The following is a 20,797-nucleotide window of genomic DNA, read 5'->3' as shown; positions in this document are numbered from 1 at the left end:
GTCATCCTGTGTCATTCTACACTTTCTTGTGTCGTCATAAGCTATTGTGTGTTCCAGTACATCGTCAGTGTTTCTCCTGGGTCGTGTATTCAACGTCCTCCGAGTGCATTCAAGTGGAATTACGTCTACGTCATGGTACGCCATGGTGTGACGTCATTCTGCGTCAAATACGCCATAAACGTTACGTTTAGTTTATGTTTTTAATAAAATAAATTACTGCCTTGGCCAGCATACTTAGTTTTTCATAATCATGGAAACAAGGCTTAATGGTGTTATAATCGTTATAAGTGCACCAAGAAGCTACTACGTCACGGTGAATTGAATCATGATATGACCTCACTTTGCACCATAATGCGTTCGATTACAACATAGTGCGGCATAATGTCTTACAAGTGCGTCCAATTTTGTCGCCAATATTTATCTTGTGTTTTGGCGTCAACCTACATCGTAGTGCAGCAGAAGACGATTAAGTAATGTACGTGTTAGTGAGCCATGCTATGGCTTCAATGTGCGTCATTTTGAGCCCTTACGCCTCACTGTGCGTCAAAGTACTTCACGTCTGTATGGATGCTTACACACTTCGGTTTTCTTCTACGCATAGTGTAAACGATGTACGATGACGTTAGTGTTTCACAAACTATACTTACTTTAACACCATTAATGTGTCGACGTTTTTTTATTTTTTGTTTCTCACACCTCCTGTTTTGTTTGTTTAACTCAGGCGCAATGAATGCCTCCTTACTGTGGTGACACACCTTTGACTTTCTTCTATGGAAGATTTTTTTTTATTATTGTGATGTCCTTATCAGTCAATCGGAACTTGTCAATTGACTCGCATATCTTTTGTATTACTTCTCAAGCACCGATGCGTGTCTATCAATGCCTAGATTAATTCGCACTTCTTGAACTTTCACAAATTTTAGTATGGTGCTTGACATAATAATGTTTTTAAGCTCCACTATAAGGTGGTGTCTTTTATTTTTTGTGTGTGTAACTGGTATTTGGTCTTAGGGTCACCATCGGTGAATTGATGCTTTTAGTGAGGGGAACGAAGAGTGATGCAGAGCAGAATTTGTAAAAGTTCTACTTTCCCATCACTCCACTTCTAACCAACGATCCAACAATACATCGACAATGCTGCATTCCATAAGAGAAAAGGTTCATTTTTTTAACTGCATACCGCTGAGTATGTAATCAGTCTCATTTCCTCTGGACATTTTCTGTGGAGGGTAAAGTTTTTGACCACTCGTTGAAAGGTGAGAACAAAAAATGTTAAGAACAGTATAATACGTCCCACCTGGTAAATGTCAGTCTCAGTTGCTAATAAGAATTTGCCAAGTACAGTGGGTGCGGGATCGTCGAAGTTCGAGACGGTGTATACGTAACTTAAGACGCCTCAGTAAGTTGCACCTCGAACACAGTACTTTACATGGATCTACCGTACAACACGGTCGAGTCTAAGTAAGTGTGGAGAGAAATTGGCTCTATCGTACATCTTCTTTCTTCTCCTTGACAGAAAGGCAAATGAACTTACAAAATGAAAACCTCTCGCATTGCTTAATTTGCTACATCCCTTGTGACTGTACGATCCGCAAGCTTATTAGACCGAGTCACACTTTATATATATATATATATATATATATATATATATATATATATATATATATATATATATATACATCATATAAATAAATATGTATATATAATATAATATCTCCTTTGTTATTTTAAATTTGGTATCGGTATCGGTTCAAAGTGGTATCGGCTCACCCTAGTAATGTTAGTACATGTTGTGTAAAAAATCTCAAAGTATATAACAACATCAATATATGAATGTAAGATATTATTAGCATTTGAGAAGCTTTAAGACCGAAGTGACATGTAACAAGCGACACGTGTTGCACGTACAGGGTCGTTTTATCGGTCTGTTTTTCCCTCTTGCTCGGCGAATGTTTGTTTTTAGAGTGAAGGAGCCCGTATTGCTTGTTGTTTGTCAGTTCCTTTTGAATCCTCGCTGTCGCTTGCACTTGTTGTCTGAGATTCCCCTTACAGGTATTTGAAGAATACAAAGCATTTAAATCATGCCTCTTAATACAGTATAATGATAGATGAGAGATAAAATATGTGAGGTAATCCAGTCAGTTTTACAGAGTAATAACAGAAAAGGAACAAGTCTCAAGAGGAATAACTAGCTCTATTCCTTGATTGTTTACATTGATGCCTGGTAGCAACTGATTGTGGGTAATATTTGTTTTTTATTCATTTATTTTTTATTTATTGAGAAAATTCCAGATATAGCACAGGAGGCTATTTTACACTGAAATTGTAAACATTGAGAAAGCAATTAATAATATTAATAATAATTAGTCTAATTAAGTCTAAAAAATGAATAGAAAATTAACAAAAAATAAGTAAAAGATTTCACCACTTTATATTATTTACAAACGTTTCTTCTAATAGAAGACCATAAGGCAAGCTCGGAGGAAAATATATCCATACTTGAGGAGAGACCATTGAATTGTGTGGCAAGTGTGTAAAAGAGATATCTTTTTTTGAATTTGTAGTCTGTGGTTTTCAAGGAGTGTGTTGCAGCGAATTTCGCCATTGACAATTTTGTGTAAACAACTGAAATCATTTTGCAAACGGAGCTGAGATGCCGTCTGTAAGTTTAGAAAAGACAAGTGATGCGGATATGAAAATTTGCATAAAGAGGGAACCCTATAACGAACTATAGCCAGGAAGAAGTGAAAGACTGAATCGATTCTAGAGAGCTTAGTCGGACAAGCCATTTACCAGACGGGAGAGCAATATTCTATTATTGGGGAAATGAATGGCTTGAAGTATAAAGTGAGGACTCAGATACGCTTATCACTAAATTCAGTGAAACGGTACAGTAAACCCAAGATAAATATTGCCTTCTTTGTGGTGCCTGTAATATGTTCCTGAAGTGAGCTATTCGTTGAAAACAATGCCTAAATATTTTTGAGAAGATACTGCTTTGATGTTATTGACAGAGATGGAGTAAGATGACTTTAACTGGTTCTTCTTGAGAGAGATAATGAAAGTGATACACTTATCAGGATGTAATGTAATGCCCCATGTCAGACACCAGGAAGTAAATGTCGTTATGTCATTCTGTAGTAAATGAGTATCGTCGTAAGTGGAGATTGCTCTGAAAATTTTACAGTCATCCGCGAAGGAAGGTAATTACTAGTGGGAGCTATGAGTTGGTCGGCAAGGTCGTCGACGAATAATATGAACAAGAGAGGTCATAGAACACTAACCTGTGAAACTCCAGAGAGCACAGGAAGAGAGCTAGATTCAGTTCCTGGAAGAACGACACGTTGTTGGCGATCGCTAAGGTAATCTGTGAGAAGGGTTAGAAATTTGCAGTGAATGTTGAATCTATTGCATAATTTGTGAATCAGAAAACGATGACTAATAGTGTCAAAGGGTTTGGCCAGATTAAAATATATTACATCTAACTGTGAATTATTTGAAATACATTTCGTAGCATGTGAGATAAAAACAGACAGGTTTGTAAGACAGGAGCTATCAGGAAGAAAACCATGTTGGTTTGAGCTTAAGTAAGGAAAAATAAATTTATAGAGTCTGTCTTTGATTATCTTTTCCACAAATGATGGACAGAGAAGATAGTAAAGAGATTGCTTTGTAAGAAGTAACAATATTTTTGTTACCAATTTTGTTAATCGGTGTGATGTTGGCTTGTTTCCCAGAGTAAGGAAAAAAACACACCTTCCGAGAAACATCTATTCAGGAGAGTGCAGAGGGGATAGCACAGATATTCTAATATTTTCCTGAGGAACAGGGTGTTGATATCGTCCGGTCCTAGAGCACGGCGAGCAGAAAGAGAAGACAATAGATTTTTCACCTCATCGGTTGTAGTGGCAAACGTTGTTAGAGAGGATGAACAGACTAGCCTTATGTCTGGCAACGCTGCAAGGAAGGACGGTTGCCAGAAGTTACCATGGAAATAAGCGTTGAAGAGTTTTGCCCTTCGGTCACTCATCGTACTTTTACTAGCATATGTAATTTCATCCGGAATTCTACACTTATTTTTTTTAGTTTATTAAATTAATAAAGTTAGTTTTGATTTTCCTGGATTGTTGAAGTGATATTATGTATGTGTTCTTTGTACTTTTTTCCGAAGAAGATACTTTGAGTGCCGTCGCAAAACAGCTGAGGTGTTGTGCGTGTGTTCACTCGGGAAGTCCTTCCAAAGTTTAGAGGCTCGTGTCTTATTGGCCAATATATCCTGCACCTTGTAGTCGAACTAACACGGAAATCTACGAGAAGCTATTTTTCCTTTAGGCACAAGGTCCTTCACTGCAGCATGAATAACAGCTGTAAATAGGTCAGCTGCATCGTCCACGGTTCTATCTTCGAGAAGGCACCAGGGGAAGGAGTCGAGGGATAGCCTTATCTCCTCCCACGGCGCTCGGTTCCACAGGTATCGCTTCTTCTAGAGCGGGGGTCGACGTCCTCTTCTAGGGGGTGTGGGGATGAAAATGGACACGTCCAAACTGTCGTGGTCGGAGCTCAGCAGGTTCTTACATGGCGTGCTACTAATTTCGTTTAGGTGGACAGAACATAGTCCATGTTACTATCCTTCCTTGTGATGACCAAATTATGTTGTTTCAGCTTTAAACCACAAATGAAAGTTTCAATAAACCATGCGTCAGTCGCCCACTTTGCTGTTACATTCATTGGGTCTTGCCAGTCATAAAAGGTTGAAGTTGCCGAAAAGGGCAACGTCCCCTAGAGGAACTGCTTCAAGTAAAGAATCGCGGCATTCTTCCGGGAGATACAAAGGACTGTTTCTATGTAGAAAGAGCCAAGGAGAAGATTTTTGGCACCGGTCACTGAAACTTTCACACACAGTATTTCACAGTTCAGTTTTAAGTCATGGCATACTTTGCTTGGCCATTGTGAGTTAACACAGATAATAACTCCACAACCACGAGTCTCACGATTTGAATTTGAATTTGAATTTGAATTTAAAATTTTGGGTGCGTCAACATTAAGGCTATTTTGAACCCGTCACATTATACGGGGTACAGCCCCTTATCGTTACACATAACAACACTAACGTTGCATAACTAAAATAATAACATATTCTGACTTTCGTTAATAGTTAAGACTGTAAAGGAGCACTCAGCACAAATAAGGACAAAACACAGGACAATACAAACAAAAATATACTGGCATTGGGCCAGTCGCCAGAGCCTCGTTAGTCTGCAGTCCAGGATGTACTACGTGGAAGTGAGGTTGACTACGTGAAAGGAGCACCCCTTACACCCCTAGTCTCACGATCGTTTAGATATATGTTGAAATTGCTTGCGAAAGGTAGCTCACTGTCACGGATATTTTTTTTTTGTAAACCACGTTTCAGTAAATATTAGGCAGTCATATATCACGAGTTTATACGCAAAAGTAGCACAGTCAGCAAGCACATTCTTAATGCTCTGTGTATTTTGGTAATACTCAGAGAGATTTGCCAATGTTTTCACAGGTTCCGGATTCACGTGTACGTCGTCACAGATCAAGGCCATGCAGAGGAGGTGAAAGTACCGGGTTGGGGTCCACTTACCTGCCGAGCGCTGCTGGGCGAAGCCATGGCGGACACACGAACACCTGTTGTCGCGAGTGCCGAAAACGAAAAACTTCTCTCTGTACATCTCCACCACAGTAGTTCATCAGAATCATTTGATACAGCGGAGGAAACACTACACCGGAGACACTAGTAACCAGAACTAAAGGCAAACTGAGAAAAACGACTGAAGAATCTTGAAAAACAAGACGACGATCAGCACCACTTCTACAACTTACCGCCATCTTGAAAAGTCTTGCATTGTCAAACCCAACCCTTTCCCCCTTCCGCACAAAACACACACACACACACACACACACACACACACAAATGGATAGATTGTACTTTTGTTTCAATAAAATTTGTGTCTTGCATATTGTAATTTGTTACAACATTTGCAGTGGTCAGTGCGTTGAAGGTGAGGGAGTACGGAGAAATAAATATAAATTTCAGTTTTCCTTTGGTGGCAGTCTCCACCTGAAACCCTTCAGGCTGTTGAAAATGCTGCTGCATAGCTGCTTCCAGTCTGGCAGCTTATCGTAGCGGATGGATGAGTGTGTGAAAAAGAGAGTAGTTTATGAAATCTGCCTACGACAAGACAATACATACTGCGTTTTGACACGGTCGTGCCAGAGTGAACCACAGGATATTATTAATAGTCATAAGAATATATTTATCTCAATACAAATTGAGAATGAGCAACATGAGACTGTAAATTGGTATACACGTGATACCTCACAGGGCACGGGAAAACATTAAGATTTGCAGTAAATGAACAAAACTCAGGACTTACGTGTTAACATATAGATTCAGAATCTATTTATCTTGATTATGCAATTTTACAATTTTACATCATAACGAAACGCACTAAAAGTCTTAGTAACAGCAGAACAAAAATTATCACATGAACTTCCATTAACTTCCAGCAACAAGATTCATATCTATCAGGCGGGATGGTGTACTTCAACAGTCCGTTCATACGTCCAGGAAGGACATGTCAATCGCCCACTCCATTGAGAAACAAAATCGACGACGACTCGTGGAAGCACTCACAGTCTAGGAGATTTTGGATTCAACCTTCTAAAAGTATTTTCCTCATGTCTGGAGAACAATTAAAAGTCTTCAGATTGTCGAAATTCACCTTGCACACTTCCTTACGAGTTTTTGTGTTCAATAACACTGCCGTGTTGAATTTCACTTGGGTAGCTATGAACGGTCCTGTCCACAAATAAAACAACTTGGAAATGGTTCGGTTAACAGCTGAACTTTGACGATGACTTCTTAGCAGCACCAGGTCATCCTCCTTCAACTGCAAAGCATGGCACTTCTGCTTCAGTTTCCGCCTCTGCTCAGCATATCGTTCCCTTAACTGCACTTGAACAACTTTATTCTGCCAGTCTTTCTCACCGTCTAATGACTCAGGCCATGGAAAATCTCTTAGCACTTGTGGTAGAACTGAATGGTGGAAAAACAATTCAATGGGTGAATATCCTGTAACTTCAGAAAGAGAATTGTTAATTAACCAGGCAACTTCATAAACATGCATGGACCAAACCATGCTGGCAATAAACCCTAAGTAAACGAGTTATCTCTTGGTATGTTCTCTCTACTAAGTTTCCTTGAGGGTGGTAGGGCGTCGTACACACATGTTTCATTCCCATGGATTCGATGAAACTCTGCCATGACCGGGAAGTGAACTGGGATCCTCTATCCGACAAAATTAGTTTAACAGCTGGATAATGGGCGAAATATCTCTCCTTCATTAAGCGAATTATCTCAGCGGTACTGGCCTTCCGCACAGGATAAACTGTGACGAACCTGGAGAAAACATCTATAAGGTTGAGAATATAATAGTACCCTGAAGAAGGCGGTAATTTTCCAATAAGGTCAATGGAAAGCACCTCACGAGGTTCCTTTAAACTAATGTGCAGCTTTTCCTTCATGATACCTAACTTGTCAGGCTTCACTTTTGCACAAATCAGGCAATCACGGATATAGTTAGAAATATCAGGGTTTTTTTTTTCAATAATATCGGGATTGCAATTACCTATAACACTTTCCCACACCAAAATGACCGCCGTCATCATGAATTTTTTTCAGCAGTTCGGGACGTCTGGAATTCGGAACACACAACTTGTACTGTGGAGCCTCCCCACTGTAACGTCTAAACAGCAATCCATGATGAAGTTTAAAGGACTTCCGTAACCTGGTCATGCCTGCATCTTCGTTTTTAGTAGGCTGCTGAAGTTTACCAATCATTTCTCTGCAAAAAGAATCTTTAGCCTGGGCTTCTTTCCGATCACTTACTTCATCATCTTCATCTTCTTCCCAGAGAAAATTTATGTGGTAATGCAGACATTCAGACTCCGGCTTGCTCTCAGTATCTGCCTTCACAGGATATCTAGATAACGTATCAGGAATAATATTTTCCTTTCCACTAACATACACTATTTCGAACAGATATGATTGGATTTTCAAAGACCAACGGGTCAATCGACTATTCCAATTTTTACTATTTTGCAGCCACTGTAGTCCTTTATGATCAGCATAAATTTTAAATTTTCGACCCTTAAGATAGACTGCAAAGCGTTCTATTCCAAATAATATAACAAGACTCTGTTATATAACAAATGAAGTTCATTGTTACGTAACTTTCGGCTAGCATATTGGATAACGAAAATATCATGTCCGTCTGTCTGGAACAAAACGCAAACGAGCCCTTTTCCACATGCATCTGACTGTAGACAAAATTATTTAGTAAAATCTGGTTGCGATAGGGCAGGTGCACTAACCAAATCAAGTTTCATCAATTCGAAAGCTTCATTTTCTACTTCTGTCCATCGAAATTTCACATTTTTGGACAAAAGATAAGTAAGTGGTTTCACTTTCACCGCAAAATTTTCAATGTACTCTCTCCTCCAACTGGCAAGTCCCAAAAATTTCCTGACGTCTTTTCTATTTTTAGGCTAGGAAAATTTAAAATGGCGTCGTTCTTCTTAGGATCAGTTCGGATGGAATTCCCAGAAACAATATGGCCTAAATATAATATTTCCGACTTAACTAAGTCACATTTATTCAACTTCACCGTCATTCCAACTTCTTCTAGTCTGGTCAAAACATAATTAATGTGCCGGAAATGTTCGTGCAAATCACAATCGAACAGTAATAAATCGTCGATATACTGGGTCAGAAATGAATCAGTTTCGGGCCCAAATATAGAATGCATAGCCGAAACAAAAACTGAAACTGCGTTATCTATTCCGAAAGGCATTTTTGTAAACATCCACTGTCTTCCTTTATAAGAAAATGCAATGTATGACTGGCATTCTTGCTTTACAGGAATCTGCAGATACCCGGATACTAAATCAAAACTAGTGAAGTACTTGGCACCTTTAAATTTCTGGAGTGCTTCGTCTATTGGTTCAACAGAACTTCTAGGAACAATAACAAACTTGTTCAACAACCGAAAATCTACACACGGTCGTACAGACCTATCCAGTTTGTCCATAACAATAAGCGGGTTCAAGTACGGAGAGTTACAAGGCACAATTATTTCCCAATCTTTCGATTTTTGCAGCTCAGCCTCTAGTTTTGCCCGTTTTGCCACTGGAATCGGGTACGGTTTTTGACTCACTGGAACGGTACTGGACAAATGAATATCACAGACTAAGTTCTTGGCAGTGTCAGGTCTCTCTGAAAACACCTTACTATGTGCAATAAATATCTCGAACAATTCGGCTCTTTGTTCCTTAGCCAATAATTCACTGGAGTCAATCTTCTCCCTTATATCCTCTAGCGGTGTAGCCCATTTATCGTAGCTAGCTTAATCCTCCGGACGCTCATCTGCTTATCAACGGAATCATCATCATCTAGCTTTTGCTCAATTGGCTCTCCATCCACCATTAGATACAACTTTTTATGCTTGAGATTGATCTCTGCTTCATATTTCTGCAGGAACGAATAACCCAATAATAAGTCTGAAGGCAAATCCTTTACAACAAAAATTTCTGAAGGTATGGTGCTCTCAGCAATTTCCAGCACGACTCTGCGCTTTCCCACAACTTCAGTTCGAATTTTTCCAGCGAAATCCATAAGTCACACCTCTGGAGTAGCTTGTAACATGGCCCCTGGCAAATTTTGCTTTATTTTCTTCCAAATCTCTAGACTCAGAACAGATATTTCAGCTGCAGTGTCCACTATACAAGTTATATCAACATTCGCTACACGTGCCTTGAACTCAGGCGCTCTTCCAAAGTTTTTAGACTGACTAGCCTGACACAAATTGTAAAGAAACTAACTCTCTTCATGATTGATAACAAACACCAGCTTCAGATCATTATTTACAGACTGGGAAGTATTTTCCGCAGGCCCCAGTTCTATCCGAGACCGCCCGACATCAGAAGAGGACGTTTCTATGCCAGGCGTGGGGTAAAATCCCGCACCTGGTCGAGATTTGCTCCATTCTTCCAGCAAAAATTTCTGGTCAGCTCGACGCTCTGTTGCTGCTCGTTACTAGGGTACGACACTGCAGCATCTGTTTGTAAGCCACTGCTCGCCACTTGCAATCGTGGAGAGCTACGACATTCCCTCAAAGGTTCACTGTGCTCCGGTGAAGATAAACGGTTCTCAGTTCGTGGTCTCTCACAAGGTTCGTATCTGGCAGCAGCATACTCACGTCTCTGCCTATTTTGGCATTGTTGACGATAAAGATTGCCGTTTCTATATGGACCTGCAGAGCGATTTTCACGGTAATTATTCTGCCTCTGGACCATACGAACCCTCGGGTTTCTGTTTGCCGAGTTGCCTGGAATATCTCGGTTGTTCTGGTGAGTAGGATTCTCCTTCCTCCACGCAGTTCGCCAAGCATCCTGCTCTTCCGCTTGCTCGTATCTCTTAACAAAATCTGCAAGCAAATCAACAGTTACGGGAGCGTGGGCCATACACAATTGCTTCACTCTATAAGGCAATTGGCCAATTATGAGGTTTACCACCTCCTGCTCTGTGTAGTGGCTACTCAGGTTTCTGTAAGCAGAGTATACAGACCAAACATATTCTTCCAAACTATTGTCATTGTTTTTGTTGTACCGTTTGGCCCTAACAGATGCCAACTCCCTTTCTTTTGCCTCTGAAGACGCAAAACGCCTCTTAAACGCCCTACGGAAATCTGAATATGTGTGGAAATCATTCTTATGAGAGTAGAACCAATGATAAGCCATTCCCGTTAGCAAACGAGGAATAATCTCCAGCCTGTATCTATGCGGGATCTGAAGAATCTCAAGGTTGGTATCTAATTCTTTGAGATAAATCTCAGCCGAAGTGGCTATAATATTTCCGTCGAATTTCCGCATGGAATTCAGGTCAGCCATCCGGGGAGTCATCCCACCACGCGTAGCATTGGTTCGAGATTTCCTTTCTTTTCTCTTTTCCGATAAAGTCGACTCGCTGCCTGAAGAACTGGAAACGATCTCTCTGTGGCGTCTTTTTTTTTTTTACATGTGTACGGTTTCGTTGTCCCGAAGAGACCTCAGAACGACTAGGAGACAGCAACCTTCGAAAAGGCGCGCCCAGCTGGTCCACCCGCGGTAACTCTGGTTCACCGGAGAGTGGCAACTTGCTTAAAGTGGTTGAAATTTGAGCCACTTCGTCACAAAGACTACGCATGTTTGAAGAAAGCTTCCCTTGTTTGGATTCAATATCATTTTTCCACTCTTCAGCATTCTCTCTAGGACCCTCTGTGCCTTTAAGTTTTTCCGCCACAGTCTCTTCAACTCGCAAATTCAGGTTTTCTCTCAGCTGATATGCCACACTAGTCACCTGGTTTTCCAACTCTCTGGACATTTCTTCTCTGAAACCGCTCTGCGTTTCACTGATTTCCTTTCGGAAGTCCTCCTTGGTCTGCTCAGCTTCTTCCCTCAACAGAACAACTGTTTCATGGAGTTTAGATTCAAGCTGCTGAGAATTTGACTGACATGCTTGACGTAAGCTCATCATCTCAATTTCAAGGCTTTCCTTCAATTTCTGCTGTCCCTCAGACATTTGCAGAGTCAGTTGTTCGATCCTCCGCCCCATCTCTGAATTGGACGCAGCGAGTTGTGAACAACTATGGGCCAGTTTCTCCTCCATCCTTGCTTCTAGCCGGCACTCAAGAGTTCTACTACTTTCTTCTAGTCTTAGTTGTAAACTGTGCTCCAAGATATTCATATTTTCCTGACGTTAATCGTCTAACCTCCTAGAGTTCTCATGTAACTGAGCCTCCAAACTATCAGAATGTTCCCGCATTCTAGATTCTAGATTATTAGCATTTTCCGTAATCCTTTCCTGGATTCTAAGTTCTAAATTACTAGAATTTTCAGTAATTCTTTCCTGGATTCTAAGTTCTAGATTACTAGTATTTTCAGTAATCCTTTCCTGGATTCTAAGTTCTATATTACTAGAATTTTCAGCCATTTTAGCTTCCAGATTGCTGGAATTTGCCTCCAGCATTCGCTGCAATGACGCGAGCAAATCAGTAGTAACAGGAACAACAGGAACTGCAAGTTTTTCTTTGCATGCGAGACTTGTTAATTCACAAGGAGAATTACTTTCCTTTGGTGACTTTAGCTTTGCACAATTCAAATGAAAAGTATTGTGACACTCAGTGCAAACAAACGTATCATCAAGCCTTGATGTAGTCTCACAGCAAAACACATGAACTGTGCTTTCGTCAACATTTGAAGCTTTGCTTCCACTTCTTAATATTTTCTTTTCCATTGTTGCGCATCAAAAGTTCTGAGTCAACTGCAAATCTAAAACACGTTACCAAAGATTAACGTAACTAATGCACAATGTGTTCGTGGCCCCACGTTCTGTGCGCCAAATTATTGACACGGTCGTGCCAGAGTGAACCACAGGATATTATTAATAATCATAAGAATATATTTATCTCAATACAAATTGAGAATGAGCAACATGATACTGTATATTGGTATACACGTGATACCTCCCAGGGCACGGGAAAACATTAAGATTTGCAGTAAATGAACAAAACTCAGGACTTACGTGTTAACATATAGATTCAGAATCTATTTATCTTGATTATGCAATTTTACAATTTTACATCATAACGAAACGCACTAAAAGTCTTAGTAACAGCAGAACAAAAATTATCACATGAACTTCCATTAACTTCCAGCAACAAGATTCATATCTATCAGGCGGGATGGTGTACTTCAACAGTCCGTTCATACGTCCGGGAAAGACATGTCAGTTTGGAAATGTGAAAGTAATTGATTTATTACTGCGGGATTCAGTATACCTCAGTAAACATAACCAATTGTTTACTGCAATTGACAGTCAGTTGTCGTTTCTGAAATGTTCAGTGAAGAAGCTATGTTTTGTACTCTCAAAGTCATGCATTTAAAGTGCATTAATTTAAATGAATTGCTATTAAACTAATGTGTAGTCTGAAGTTGATAAAAATGGTTGTTTAGTTCATTTTGAATATGATGTATGTTTATGTTACGAAAACAAAACCTTATATTTACATCCTAATCTAAAATGTGAAGACAAATACATTTTTTTTAATTTGCTTACCTAAAATTAAAAGTGATACATATTATGAATTTTGAAATGAATTGCAGTTCACAATGAAGAATTGAACAACAATCAGTCAGCTTATTGTTACGGTTTTAACATGGAATCAGCAAATTTAAAACACATTACAACACAAGAAAATTAATTTCCAAAGGAACTGATTTCCGTCCAATTATGAAATTTTGCACACAAAAAGTCAATAGATTTCTTCAAAACTTTCTTTTTTTCAAAAAAAAATAATGTTGTTGCTTTTGAGACTTTCAAAAATACACGTTTTCGAGTTTATGAAAAATTACAAAATACAAGTAACACAGTCATGTTGCATTTCAAATTAGAGATCATGAGACAAAGTTCTCTAGTCAAATAGTTTCTGATCTACAGCTGTTTAAGGATTTCAAAATGTCGTCAACATTTTAGAATTTTTGCTCTTTTGAAATTCAATAAATCAAAATCAATGAGCTCAAAAAATCTTAAATTTTGCAGTTTTAGTACTTTTGATGAATAAACAAAAATCTTAAAAATCTGAATCCTAAAGGTGCAAAAATATTTTTGCATTTGTTGATTTGACATGAAATGACCCATTGCGAAGGTAAATTAAACACTTACAAGATAAACATCTCTATAAGCTGAAGTTAATCCCTACAGCAGTAATGCTAAATTAACATTGTTTGGGTAGGCGCATGTTATTTGTATGGTGCAGAGCTAGAGCTTCTTTGGGCTTGAAAATTAATAATTATCACAAGAAGATTGTGGTTACAAAAACGCTCCATATCTTTCTAAAATATCGCTGGGTGGTACGTCAGGATATTGAAGTTTTTGAACATTATGGAACATATTGCTGTTGCTGGATGGCCAATGAATTATGTATTTCGTTCACGAAGTTACCTCGAGGTTAGCTTAGCACCACGGCTGTGAGAGGTAACCAATGGGCATATTTCAATCCTCTTATACACTTTGTAATATGCTTTCTGACTAAGCATGAGAAGTCACATAGAATACAATAATGGTAAAAATTCCTAATTTAAAAGGTATAATCTCATCGTTATATCCGGATTATCCTTGCTGATCCTGATTGGGTATATGCAATATTTTCCACCATAATTAAAAACAATGACAGCCACACAATTGCCATTAAACTTACGTTGCTTCTAAAAGTCATCAATGCTTGGTAGAAAAAGTGGTGCCATGCATTCTGTCTTCAAACTCAGAGGAAAACGTAGCTTCATGCGTTACGTTTATGTGGATTATTTTAAGGTGAAATGCACATAACAAAAATTATGTATCCTCCTCATCATTCGGCATGTTCAATATTGTTTTCTGCTCATGATATTGTAGGTAGCTTGGTGTTACTGCTAACACGTAGAGACTGACTAATATTTGGATATTATGAGCTGGGAGTGGTGTTCACTTAGGCGTTTTTTTATTTGAAAGTAGCAGCTATTACCGATTTGCCTCTCTTGAAAAAATATTATCACTCTTATATATACACAAAATTTTTCTTTATACTGGCAAGGGTTTATAAAGTCAGATTACTTGGCCAACTTGAATGTAAGCTATTCTAGAATAAGAATTAGCTCTTAGTCTCATAGAGATGGATGGTAGCGAGTCAGAGTGACTTCTCAAACACAGCTTTACCACTCTAACGGCGGTGGGTCCAAATTCTGGCAAGGCCATTGGGGAGCGGGGATTTCGCCGCAAACCAACCAGACAACATTAGTGGCGCCGGGAGATACGACGTGACGGAAAGAAGTACTACGTGAACCTCTTTATACAGGCTGCTGGGTTTATTATCTTATTGGATTGGTCGCTTCTCCGCTCCCCACTTACCTTGCAAGCTTACAGGACGCCCGGCGTATAACTGAAAAGAGAGCTATAGTTGAGAGTTTTGTGATATAGAATACGATATTTAGGATATTAAGCTGGATGAAAAACATGGGAGTATAACCAGGGCACATTTCGAAATGTGAACTTGAAAAGTTTTGATAAATTTTACATTTACATCCACATGAAACATTTCAGTGTATATTGATTTTTGCTACTTATATGTACGAACAGATATTGGACATTCAAACTGAAACACCTGCGCAAATAGCCTGGGATGTTCGCGGGACTCACCAGAGCCATCTGGTAGTTGAAATCGTACTTATGGGCAATGATTCACGTTTGCGGGTCCTTGTTAGTCACTCCGGTAGAAGAGGTTCGTCAGTGAACGTCAAATCGTGTGTGTAGAGTGGTATCATGGGGGACATATCCGACTTCAAAAGAGGGCAGATCTTAGGGGCGCGTCTAGCAGGTGCATTTTGGTCCAAAACTGCACCACTTTGTGACATCTCACGAGCTACAGTATCCAGGGTGATGTGTGCATATGAACAGGAAGGACGAACCACATCCAGGAGGAGCAACTGCAGGGGACAATGGAAGTTATCGGAAGAGGACGTCAGGGCATTGACTAGGATTGTTGCACGAAAACGGAAAACCACTGCATCAGCAATCACCGCAGAAGTGAATACACACCTCACAGAACCTGTGTGCACGAAAACAGTCCCTCGATACCTGCATAAGGCCAACATTCATGGCAGGGTTGCTATCCCAAAGCCTTTCATCAGTAGCACAAATGAAGTAAAGCGGGTTCAGTCGTGCCAGACTCATAAAAACTGGACGTTGGATGGCACCAAACATATCATATTCTCGGATGAGTCCAGCTACACCATGTTCCAAACAACAGGGAGAGTGTTCGTCTGGAGAAGTCCCTCTGATGCATACAACCCAGACTGCTTGGTACCCACAGTCAAACATGGAGACGGATCCGTGATAGTGTGGGGTGCAATATCGTGGCAGATTTTGGTCCCACTAATTGTTCTCAAGGGTCGTGTCACTGCCAAGGACTATAGGACCATTCTGGAGGACCATCTACCCCCTATGGTTCAAACACTCTTTCTGGACGGTGGAGCTGTGTTTCAGGATGATAACTGCCTTATCCACACTGCTTAACTCACCACAGAGTGGTTCGATGAGCATGACAGTGAAGTTAAATATCTGCCATGGCCCGCTCAATCGCCGGATCTCAACATTATTGAGCCTGTATGGGGTTTATTAGAGGATCGAGTGCGGAAACGTTTCCCTCCATCACGTACAAGTGCTGAACTTGTCACTGTGCTTCAGGAGGAATGGCTCCAAATCCCTCTGCACACGATGCAGGACCCTATCGATCCTCCCACGTCGTGTTGCTGCTCTACGGCCACCAAAGGCGCCCCAACACCTTATTAAATAAAAATAAATAAAAAATATCAATTGCAACCTGCAATTGATATCGGTAAGATATTTCATTTACGTTAAATGCGAATTTTTGACCTATGTATATGAAATATGCCGTTTTTCTTCTATTATCTGTCTCGAATTAGACATGATCTACAAGTATTCGAAATTTTCGGATTGAATATATAAAGAAATGTTGAACACAATGGTTAGCTTTCAATTCGCTATTAATTATCCTTGTACGGTCCCAAAAGAGGAATACCATCTACCATTGCATCATGACGATAGACGCCATCATATTTTCTTAACCATGTCAGCTGGAATATTGTTGTGATTTGACATCCGGTTTACAAATATATATATATTTCTTGCCTGAAATGTTGAATGAATGGATACATCATAGAAGAATTTTGTTTGATAATACAAAGCAAGGTATCTCTCTCAAAATTGGACTACCTATATACAGGGCGAGGCATTGGATCGGGCCATAAATATATAATGTTAACAAAATAGGCAAAATGAACTACTTCATTCCGTGAAGAAAAATACCGAAAGGAAATACAAACACAATCTTGCATTTTTATTTATTTGAAAATAACATTATTATGATGGTCTCATTTCATTCTTCTCAATCTACCTGCTTTGGGTAGGATTTTAAACCACATCTTCTCGAATCCGATCAAAAGTTCATTGAAGATGCGTGGGGGTTGTTTGGAAATACTTTCCTTTCAATTCCCTAAAATAAAATAATCACACAAGGAGAGATCCGGTGATATCGCATGCCAAGTAATATCTGCGTTGTTGTTTTCGTAATGCATTCGAAATGAGCAATGTGCCCTGTTCTGCGACTCCATCGTAGCTAATGGGAAAGCAGGCAGGGCCTTCAAGATGGTGGTAATCAGGTGTTAGCTCTGATGCAACTACTAGTAATATCCAATGTTTTCAGAATCTCCCCATTCATTGCAAAATATAAGTTCTACGTTCTCAAAATTCACATTTAAAATAGAAATGAGATCTCTTGGTTTGCTTAAAATCAATCCTAGTTTACCTGATGGTAAGGTGCTGTCAGACCCAACTATAATTTTTTTATTTTTCAGCTGTTAATAATGTTATAGAAAATTGAAAAAATGTATTATTCCTTCTAGTGTTTCCAATATTTTTGTTTTGCTTTTGTAAAACAAAATCCCAAAGGTAACTTGAGTAGGTACAAAATTCGCGTGGTGGGCCTTCTAGGCCCTCAAGATGTGCGTTCCGACATGAATGATTAATTCGCTTTATTTTCCTTAGCTTTTTGTGCCACTTTTGGGTCATTTGCAATGATGGGAATGAGTGATGATATGATGAAATTGATGAATGGACACTTAAAAACATCCATGCACAAGCCAGGATTCGAACCTGGGAACTGTGGCGTCGTAGCGCGATGCTGTAACCACTCCACCACGCGGTGCGGAGTTCCGACATGACACTCATGATGTCTGAAATAGTGTACAGTTGGTTGGTAATGATGGTAATGTTTGTAGATGTTATAATTAAAGCATGTTTATAAAGAAAAAATATATTGAAACGGCATTAATATGTTTTTTGAGTATTATTAAATAATGAGATATGTGTGTGACACTCCTTCAATAATTGGGTATTATTTTTTATTAATGATTGTAATATTTGTAACTATTATAATTAGTGTATATGTACATTTGTATAAACCACAATGGAAGCAGTTATTCAATAACCAAATTGCTTTTTTTTTTATTTTTGTGATAAAAAATTGTGGGCCTGACAGCCCCCACCCCATCAGGTAAGTAAGATTCTCGTACAGCGCGGGTAAACTATGGTTATATATTTTAGTCTAAATCATCTGGAACAAGGCATTAAAATCAAGCCCGTTAAGAAATAGGAAGTTGTATTTCCATGTCGTTTTTAGCAATAAAATAAGAAAGATATATAAATAACAATTCACCTGTGTTGTAAAATATTCCTGGGCAACAGCCACACTTCTCCATGGCGACTTGATACTCGCATTGGAATTTGCATGCAATTGGGGTGTAGACTGGACTCACATCCAACTTTACTTCATCTAGATATATGCATTGCCTCTGCCTTGTGGACAGACTTCGAACGCCTGACTTGCTTGCAGTAGAAATAATTTGGAAGTCAATTAGTTGGAAGTTGGAATTAGGTGTATCCTTGTAGATGTAAAACTGCTTCTTAATATCGGGAAACTCAAACGTTGAGGTAAGATGCACCTGCAAAAATAAGGTTTCGGTTGATTGATTGACTTGATGTTTCAAGTCCACTTTATACACAATAAGGCTAATCGGGACTGAACATACTATTCAAAGTGGGATTCGAACCACTATATGCCTCAATGGGGTATCGAACCGGGACTACTTAATTACAAAGCGACGACGTCACGCTACCACTGCTCCATAGGGAAAGTCCCGTAAAATGAAAGTACACTATGTATTGTGTATATACAGTGAGGTATAATTGTGTGTGTGTGTGTGTGTGCGTGCGGTAAACGGTAAGATAAAATGCACTATGGCAAAATAAAGAATATAATACATTATACTTCCCTGCCAACCACTGGTGCACATGACTTGCATTTCTCATAAATTGCTCACTTTCATAAAGTGTCCTCTTCCGTGTATATTTCGATTTTTTGGGCCTGACCTGCATTCCCGAGAAAATAAATAGTTGCCATGACTTATGCCTCAACCATCGTAATAAGAACCGCTAGGGTCTTTAGTTTATATCAGGATAATGCAAGTAACAATCACATTGAATTAATAATTGATTATGAAGCCCATTTTAAACAGTAACTTTATATTATTCCCTTACATATAAAGATATGATTCAAGACGTAGAGGGTAACCTAATTACGGTCTCTGATATTGTGATGAAATCCGTTATAATTGAGATACATAGATACTCCGCCATCTGTAGGGTGTGTATTTAAAAAAAAAATCTCCAATTTTAAGTATTGGTTTACTAAAACAGAATAATGTTATATTTCATGCACGTATAACGTGTTCGTCAGGTTGCTCTCATATTATAACTTATTGAATAATCAAAGGAAATACTTAGTAATTCCTGGCCTGCGATTGTATGACCAGTTGTTCAACTTTTGGGTATTTATCGAATTATATAAAATACTGTTAGTTAGTCAACATAAATGTTTTTTTTTTCCGGAACTTCCTGCTTATGTCAGTCGCCGTTGTTTACAGTACAGTTCCCAAGTATACGAATTATAACACCATTAAGCCTTGTTTCCATGAAATGAAAAACTCAATATTCTGACCAAGGCAGAAATAAATTTTATTATAAAACATAAGCTAAACGTAACGATTCAACATTCTAGCAAAGTCTTCTTCAGACTCAGACTCTGGACCAAGTACAAATGTAACAAGGTACAAAACAGGACGATAAATATACACAAAAATTACTCCCCTCCAGACTATTAGAAAGTTATTTTCCTGGAACATTCTAGCAGGTGGCCTTCCCTTGGCAACTGTAATTTCACTGGACAGGAGATATAGTTAAACATTAATCTCGTCATTGTTAATCCTAATGTGAAGACATATTCTTAGCACACATTGGAATGTAAGTGAATAATCAATTCGTCTAATTTCGGAGAAAAAGGTGCTATATGTGTCGCGGATGGTCTGTGCGGGGGAAGGGGGGGTTATAGGGGTTTCGCGTACGAAAAACAATGGTTTTGGCGTGAATCGAAAAAAGCCTGCAAAAAATCTCAAAGTTTCAAAGGTTTACAATGTGTCTCATATATAAAAGATATGTTAGCCGAAGCATAGTTAACTCTCGTCAGAATGGAGTGGGGCGTATATCATGTCTAGTGAGTTTCTAGCTAATAGGAAGAAAAGTGTTGATCGCGACGTAACTGGATACAGTAGGTATGGCTACGCAAGGTAATATGAAAATTTCCCTTGTGACCGAAAGAAGCTACATGGAGTAGTTTCCAGTGAATGTGTGAACACAAAAAGCTCGGGGTCTGTTATACAGGGTGTCCCACGAACGGCGCAACTGGGAATTAAGAGTGGCGTTACTTTGTAACCGAAACCTGTACATACATAAGTCATACACCAAATATTAGCCCTTTCCAAGTAGATATTTTTAAACATAGAAACAACAAACGGGGTGCAGTGTTGTTCATGCAGTGTTGCCAAATGTAAGTGAAAGTGTAAATTTATTTTTCCACAAAGCATGGAAAATTGCATGTCAAACATTCGTACGGAAATTTGGACGTCAATTTCCACCTTGGGTAGGTGGACTATTTCGCCATCTAAAGTTCAGAGAAGAAAACCGATCGTTTTCGCGTATAGCCAATCCTGAAATGCCTCGTAA

Source organism: Lepisma saccharinum, chromosome 5, assembly GCF_977018435.1.
Source record: "Lepisma saccharinum chromosome 5, izLepSacc3.1, whole genome shotgun sequence".
NCBI classification, from domain to species: Eukaryota; Metazoa; Arthropoda; class Insecta; order Zygentoma; family Lepismatidae; genus Lepisma; species Lepisma saccharinum.
The sequence above is the reverse complement of the archived record's forward strand: the minus strand, read 5'-3'. Positions refer to the sequence as shown.